This window comes from Sapajus apella, unplaced genomic scaffold, assembly GCF_009761245.1.
Source record: "Sapajus apella isolate SASKATOON/1434 unplaced genomic scaffold, GSC_monkey_1.0 scaffold15, whole genome shotgun sequence".
NCBI classification, from domain to species: domain Eukaryota; kingdom Metazoa; phylum Chordata; class Mammalia; order Primates; family Cebidae; genus Sapajus; species Sapajus apella.
Window position 1 is genome coordinate 4,213,634 of NW_022436955.1, and position 8,251 is coordinate 4,221,884.

Genomic DNA, 8,251 nt, shown 5'->3' on the forward strand with positions numbered 1-8,251 from the left:
TGTGTGTGTGTGTGTGTGTGTGTGTGTGTGTGTGTGTGTGTGTGTGTATGTGTTTAGTAGAGACGGGGTTTCATCATGTTGGTCAGGCTGGTCTTGAACTCCTGACCTCAGGTGATCTTCCCACCTCGGCCTTCAGAAGTGCTGGAATTGCAGGTGTGAGCCACCAGGCCCAGCCATCCCTGTTTTCTTTAGCTTGTTTCCTCCAAGTTCCTTCTGTTATTTTGTTCTATATTCTCTCTGTTTTTTGTTTGTTTGTTGTTTTGTTTTTTTGCTTTCTTTTGAGATGGAGTTTTGCTCTTTTTGCCCAGGCTGGAGTCCAATGGTACATTGTCGGCTCAGTGCAACCTCCACCTCCCAGGTTCAAGTGATTCTCCTATCTTAGCCTCCCAAGTAGCTGAGATAACAGGTGTACCACCACGCCTGGCTAATTTTGTATTTTTAGCAGAGACAGGGTTTTACCATGTTGGCCAGGCTGGTCTTGAACTCCTGACCTCAGGTGATCTGCCCACCTTGGCCTCCCAAAGGGCTCGGATTACAGGTGTGAGCCATCTGGCTGGACATCCCTGTTTTTATATTTTACTTGTTCTAGCTTATGTTATTCATGTTAATTTTTACAATTGTCTGGTAATTGCTGACTTTTTCTCATTTTAACAGTAGGGCAAAAAAAGCTGATGAAAAGCTCTGAAAGGGGGTTCTTTTAATATGAACTAGATGGTAGAGTGATCTGGCTGATCCATTTCACCAGGAAACCTACCCACAAATAAAATACAACATTACTAGTTTTATTTTTTTCAACCTAGGCTGTGTAGACCTCTGAGCAGACACTTCCAATGTTCAACTTGGTGAATAAAGCTTTTTTGCCTGTATCCTGAGAGATACTGGGGAAAGGTTGAGGAGACGGTCTTAATGTTCATAATGCACTCTTTTACTTAACTCCTCCCTCCATTAGTGGTAAGCCAATTCTTTATCTTTTCTCTTTGTCCTTGTGATTGTGACTTTTGGTGTTGTCCTCGCTATATTATAAAAATTTTTGATGTGTTGAATCAACCAACTCTAAACAAAAATCCTTCATCATGTTTTTAATGCATTTCTTTGATTACCAATGAAACTATACAAACTGTACACATGCAAACATGTTTCTGTTAAATTCCTATTTATGTATTTTGCACATTTAAAAATCAGTTGTTTTTTATATACCTTTAGAAATTCTTTATGTACTTTAGTACTAATCTTTTGTTAAATATGTTGCAAAGTGCTCGCTTCGGCAGCACATATACTAAAATTGGAACGATACAGAGAAGATTAGCATGGCCCCTGAGCAAGGATGACACGCAAATTCGTGAAGCGTTCCATATTTTAAAAATAAATAAATAAATAAATAAATAAATAAATATGCTGCAAAAAGGTAGTTACTCTTCAACCACTTCATATAAGAGAGAATGCACTGAATAATTATAGAGTCTAATAAATAACAGTATCTATTGTTTGTTACACTCAGTCTTCATGAAAATGATACAAGGAAAGTTAGATTTTCCATACTTTTAGATAAGCAACTGAGGATTCAGGACATTTATGTATTTGTTCCATATTCCTCCAATTTGTCCGATTGACTGGACTGTAAGCCCAAATCTGAAACCGCTCTATTTCAACTACTATTCTGACATTTGTTATTCTCAGAGAGAGCAAAGTACTGGGCCATATCTATTTTGGAATGGTCTTTGGATTACAAAAATGCAACAGAACATATCTATTCTAAATAAAATGAAAGTTAACAGTACAACTAAGTGTTTAGAATACACATTGTTGTGTGTGTGTGTGTGTGTGTGTGTGTGCATATGTGCTTTAGAAACAAGGTTGATAAATCTTATTTTGTTCAACTAGGATTTATCTGCTACTAAAAATCAAGTCTACCAATTGAAAATTTTGTTTGGAAAGGTTAGGAAGAGGAGAAAGATGATATAAAACTGTGCTTCAAAGATTACCTTTATTACATTATTTTATTCTCTCACAGACTCTCCTAGTATTTCCTCACTATTATTCTAATAGTACATCAATTATTTGAAACAAGTCTTGGAAATCAAGCTAGGAAATTATACACTTTTTTTCATGTTTTATATGTATTATATGAATGAGCAGACATAATCTACCATCAGGTATGGAGAATACTATATGGAGTACAATTTCTCAATAAACTAAAATGCATAACCTTTTTCTTTAAAAATGTTTTCTTTACGGCATACTATAAGAAATATGGATGGAAATTGATGGCAGAAAATGCTTTCGCTGTTTTCTTTAAGATCACTAAAATGTTCCTAGGTTGTCTGTGGCATGAAAGAAGTCAGACCAGAATCTATTCCCAGAGCACTTCAGTGGCCTTTCAAAAATGTTTTCCATGGAGAGGAGACCAGAATCATAACTAAGATCTAAGACTGGAGATGAAAGGGTAATTACCCACAGAGGAATATACCAGACATTATTGCTGAAAAGGGGAAGGGCTCCTGAGAGCTCTGCTCTTGATCATCTTGCCCTGTTGGAAAGTGGCTTACATTGTATTTGGAGAACTTATGATATTGAGCCAGAATTAATTTATTTCTCAACTTTTCCTCTTCCGAGTTTTAATGGCTTGGGGCCAAGTCAATCAATTTCTTTGAGTCTCAACTTTCTTCACCTGTAAAAGTAAGGAGGGAAATCTCTGCCACACATTGTCATTGTAAAAATCAAATTATGCAATCATCAGAGAGTGCTTTGTAAGCAATAAAATATTACACCAATTAGGTTACCATTAGTAGCTTGATTAACTGATCACTTTTGCTAATCATGATGCATCAAGCAGACTTTGCTACAATGGTTTAAATACCACCTAACTGACTCAACAATTCTGTACAATGGATGAAAATCATGGCATCGCTTGTGGATTAGAGAGGCAGTGGTACTAGAGTGAAAATCAGAGCGTGCATCCAACAGACTGTGGTTTCCCTCCCACTCCTTTAATGGCTATGTGTCCTTGAGAAAATTTCCGAACCTCTCTGATTTTTTATTTCCTTATCTAAAAATTGCAGATTCGCATTTCTACTTCTAAGTGTTGCAATAATCACATAATATTCTTAACGCCAATCATTTTGCAAGTTCCTGGAACTTAGAAGTTCAGTAATTATTATTCCCGTACTTCTCAAATTCATGTTATTCTACACATAGTTTGGATGTTCAAACAACATTTTTGAGTAATTCCTATGCGTCTATTGAATGAAGAATCAAGTTTAGGCAGACAGCAGAGTTCGAAGAGAGAAAGGTAGTCTGCTGACTAACTGAGAATGACAACTCCTCTCCCTGGATATGGCCATATTATATGAAACTAATAGTCCAAATGCTACATGTACTATGCTTAACATTTTTTTCTTCAAGAATTGGTGACTTTCAGCATCTCTCCTGAAGAGATCCTTTCTTTTCTCTTCTTTCTTTTTTTTTTTTTTTTTTTTTTTGAGATAGAATCTCACTCTCGCCTGGGCTGGAGTGCAATGCTGCAATCCCAAAGAGATCCTTTCTATCTGGCTCTTTGCTATCTTTCTTTAGTCAAGAATAACTTTCTTCTTTGTCCCAATCATACTTGTTCCCACAATATTTTTTAGACAATTGGGCTTGATTTGTAGTAAGAACTTAATAAATGTTGCTAGTTAATATATTAAGGCATTATCGCTTCTGCAATTGGCTAATTGGTTGTGTTTTCTTGTTTTCAGATCCATTGCTGTTGCTGCTGCTGATGAAATAACATTAGTAACACTACCTTCTATTTAGTAAATATGATGTTCCATGCATTATGCAAAGTTGCTTAGCATGATTTTTTGTCAAATCTTGAAAACAATTTTATACATAAACTAAGTTAATTGTGGAGAAACAGAAGAAGATACTTCTTCAAAGTCACAGCTAATATTTTATGGAAGGAGAGAAATAAGGTAGAGGAGGGAGAGATATGTTAAACTACCAGGCTACATTAAAATATCAGGTTTGCTTTATTCAATATTCTATATTGATGTAGTGCTATCTCAGGTTATGAGTTATTTTTGCATGCTGTATTAGTTCATTCTCACACTGTTATGAAGAAATAACCTGAGACTGGGTAATTTAAAAAGGAAGGAGGTTTAATTGACTCACAGTTGTGCATTGCTGGGGAGGCCTCGGGAAACTTGTAATCATGACAGATAGCAAAGGAGAAGCAGCCACCTTCTTCACAGGGTGGCAGAATAGAGGGAGTGTAAGCAGGGGAAATGCCAGATATTTATAAATCCATCAGATCTTGTGAGAACTCAGTCACTATCACAAGAACAACATGAGGGAAATCACCCCATGATCCGATTACCTCCACCTGGTCCTGCGCTTGACACCTGGGGATAATGGGGATCACAATTCAAGGTGAGATTTGGGTGGAAACAAAGAGCCACACTGCATCACGTGCCTTCTTAATTTTTTTCTCCAATGTTTTCATTACGCAAGTAATCATCTATATTTAGCACTACATTTTTATTCATGTCATCCTGGCTATTCTGTGGTATGTAGCTTTGTATTTACTTTATAAACCTCTTGTCCTCGCAGTAAGACTGAGCTCAAACATTCTTTCCACTCTGAAAGAAGATTCGCCATAGTCTTTCACAAAGGTGCTTTTGTCAAGAATCTGAGGTTATATCCAGAAATCTAAATCACATTGCCTAGTTCTTTTGCTTCCCCAACTGCTACTTTTTTTTCTTCTAAAATCTCAACTATTGGCAGAAAAAAAGGTTATATTCTTCAACTAATCAATTTCTTCTCATGGCATAAGTAATGACAGTTCGGTTTCTCTTGTTGATTTTGTTTACCACCATAGGAATCTGTAGATTAGATACATACAGTGCTGTGGACTTTTCATCATGTCCTAAACGACTGTTTCAGAAGGAGAGCAAGCATGTGTTCTCTGTCAGATTCTTCCTTCTATTTATTTAATATTTCATTTCCTTGTTTTTTTATTTTAGTAAGGATACCTAAAAATTTAGCACAGTATCTGGTGCGTAGTTGCCACGTATTGTAAATCATAATTTCGATATTAATAATTTTGATTTTGTCTGTATTATTTGAGGTGACTGTTGCATGGCTTCAAAGGTACATAGTTTTGTGTAATTGTTTATACGGTTGCTTAAAATATTTGTCCCCAACTAATACAGTCCATCTAGAGTTAACGTTGTGGTGTCATATGAAATGCAAATGACATTGCAGCAGTCTATTTCTATTTGTTCCCCATTCTTTTACTGTGATTGTCATATATAGTATTCTAACATTTTATAAACCCCACACTCTTTTACATTTACACACTTATTTACCTTTCCTGGCATTCTTTATATATTTTTTCCTTACATTCATGTTTCTAGTAGTGTCTTTTCCCTTCAACCAGAAAATGGTACTTCAGTGCTTCTTGTAGTGCAGGTCTGTTGATGATGAATTCTCTACTTATTATAAAATGGCTGTAACTTTCTTTTATTTTGGGAGAGTGTATTTCAAGATCTAGAATTTTGTCTTGATGGGTATTTTCCCCCTTTTAACGTTGTGAAGAGATTGTCCCATTATATTGTAGCTTCTGTATATATTTTTTCTTTCTTTGTTTCTTTGTTGTTTCTTTCTTTCTTTCTTTCTTTCTTTCTTTCTTTCTTTCTTTCTTTCTTTCTTTCTTTCTTTCTTTCTTTCTCTCTCTCTCTCTCTTTCTTTTTTCTCTCTCTCTCTCTCTCTCTCTCTCTCTCTCTCTCTCTCTCTTTCTTTCGACAGAGTCTTACTCTGTCACCAGACTGGAGTGCAGTGGTGCAATCTCAGCTCACTGTTACCTCTGCTTCTCGGGTTCAAGCAATTGTCCTGCCTCAGCCTCCCGAGGAGCTGGGACTATAGGCACGTGCCGCCACACCCAGCTAATTTTTGTATTTTTAGTAAAGATGGGGTTTCAGGATGGCCTTGATCTCTTGACCTCGCGATGCCCCCACCTCAGCCTCCCAAAGTGTTGAGATTACAGGCATGAGCCACAGCACCCAGCCTATAGCTTCTATATATTTTCTGATGAGAAGTCAGTCATATTTCAGATCTTTGTGTACATGTATGTAATGTGATTTTACTTTGGTCATGGCTTTTGAGATCTTCCCTTTATCTTTGATTTTCAACTCTTTGGTTTACCCACACATGATTCTTTTTGTATTTATTGAGTGTGGTACTAGATGAATTTTTGTTTTTTTAAATTTAGAGATGGGGTCTCACTATGTTGTCCAGGGTGGACTCAAACTCCTGTACTTGAGGGGATTCTCTTCCTCAGCCTCTTGAGTATCTGTGACTAAAGATGTATGATACTGCACCCAGCTTGAGTTTTGAGATTTTTAAAATTAGCATCTTGGGGCCAGAGGGTGGTGGCTCACAATTGTAATCCCAGCACTGTGGGAGGCCAAGGAAGGCAGATCACCTGACTCTTTTCTAGAAATTATTTAACATGGCTGGACTCCAAATCCAAACAGTTCCCTGCCTGTGGTGGGCAGCAGATTAAATATCTGAGTCTCCACCCCATCTTTGCCCTAAGTATCCCAGGTGCTTCTTTTGGAAAAAAAAAAAAAAAAGTGGCATCTTATGTGCTCAGTATGCTTAATTTCAGCACTTTACCAGGGATTTGCATAGAGCTTTTAAATAAACATTGAAGATACTCCTCTGTAGTTCCCTCCATTCTAGGAATTCCCTCTCATGCCCCATACATTCTGACAACTTCAAACTTCATACTTGGCACTTTTCAAGACAAGAAGACTACTGGTAGGCCAGGTGCAGTGGCTTATGCCTGTAATCCTAGCATAGCAGTTTAGGAGGCTGAGGCAGGAGGATCACTTGAAGTCAGGAGTTTGACACCAACCTGACCAACATGGTGAATTAAAAAATTAACCAGATGTGGTGCCACGTGTCTGTAATCCCAACTACTCGGGAGGCTGAGGCAGGAAAATTGCTTGAATCCAGGAAGCAGAGGCTGCAGTGAGCTGAGATTGTGCCACTGCACTCCAGACTGGGAGACAAGAGCGAAACTCCGTCTCAAAAAAAGAAGAAAAAAAAGAAGACTACCGATTTCTGCTTGAGTTCTAAGTATCTAAGTACACAGTCCTGGGTAGACTGGAAAGTATACTCAGGCCATAGAAACGTGAAATTTGCTGAGGTCAGTTTCCTTTTTCCCTCCAGTTTCTGACTACTTTTTCTTTTTCCAGTGCATTTGTATGATTACTGGGTTTTTAAAGAGAGGGTCAAGATTTTATATTAATTATCAGATGATTAATCTAATACATGCGACTCTGCCAAGGTTAAAAGAGGAGATCTGTCTATTACAATTTTTGTTTTCGTTTTTCTAGTTAAAGCAATTTCTAATGAAGGATTGCTGCCACTAATTTTCTCTTTTCTTCTTTTCTGTTTTTCTTTTGGTACAGTGGTATCGTGGCTGCAGATTGGCAGAGCTAAAAGCTCCTGGCTAATTCAGTCAAGAATACAGAATCTTAACAGACACAAGCTGGATACATAGAGAAATAGCAGTTGCAGTGTATTACCCACGGTCTTTCTGATAGGTCTCTAATGGGGTTCTTCGGTTTGGGTGACACTAGCTGGGCAGAGTAAATTCTTGCCTCTGATATGAAATATGAGTCTACTGATACTAGGGCATAGCAATTCTACGTTTTCCCTGGAAATCTGAGTCTTGTTCTTTTACTGTTCATTTCTGCTTGTGAGGTGAATCATCCAGGAAGAATAGTTATCCACAATCTTAACATTGGTTGAAATAACTGAACTCTCACGACCCTGAAACCAAACTCATCATTTAGCGATGCCACATCTTCATCTTGAGTCAGCACACACTCATCCTGCATTGCCTTCTCTGCCTTTCGTTTTTTAGCGTCTTGGAAAAAGGACTTCTCCATAGCAAGACATGGATACTCAATAATTTTACGTATTTGACAGTCTGAGAAGGAAATATATAGAAGTGTTTGAAAAATTAAGCTTTAATATTTCATTGAAATATACTATAGTATTTGCAAACAACAACCAATACCCTGACCTATGAATGTTAACTTTTATTTAACTAGGTATTTATTTAAATGGAATTATTTTGGGAAAATCATAGAGTGACAGTACAAGTGCATTATTTATTAAAGCCATACGACCTGTATTGAAATTCTACTTCAAAAATGATAGCCAGGTGATCACTCTTGTTTTGGTACCATTTCAATGTGAA

General features: G+C 37.1%; 1 non-coding gene across 1 annotated transcript; it reads left to right on the plus strand.

Annotated features, from left to right (window-relative positions):
* The first annotated feature begins 1,252 nt into the window (after nt 1–1,252).
* Nucleotides 1,253–1,359, plus strand: LOC116555879. The gene has a single exon (XR_004270722.1). It is a non-coding gene; the product is annotated as a U6 spliceosomal RNA (small nuclear RNA).
* Nucleotides 1,360–8,251: the final 6,892 nt, after the last annotated feature.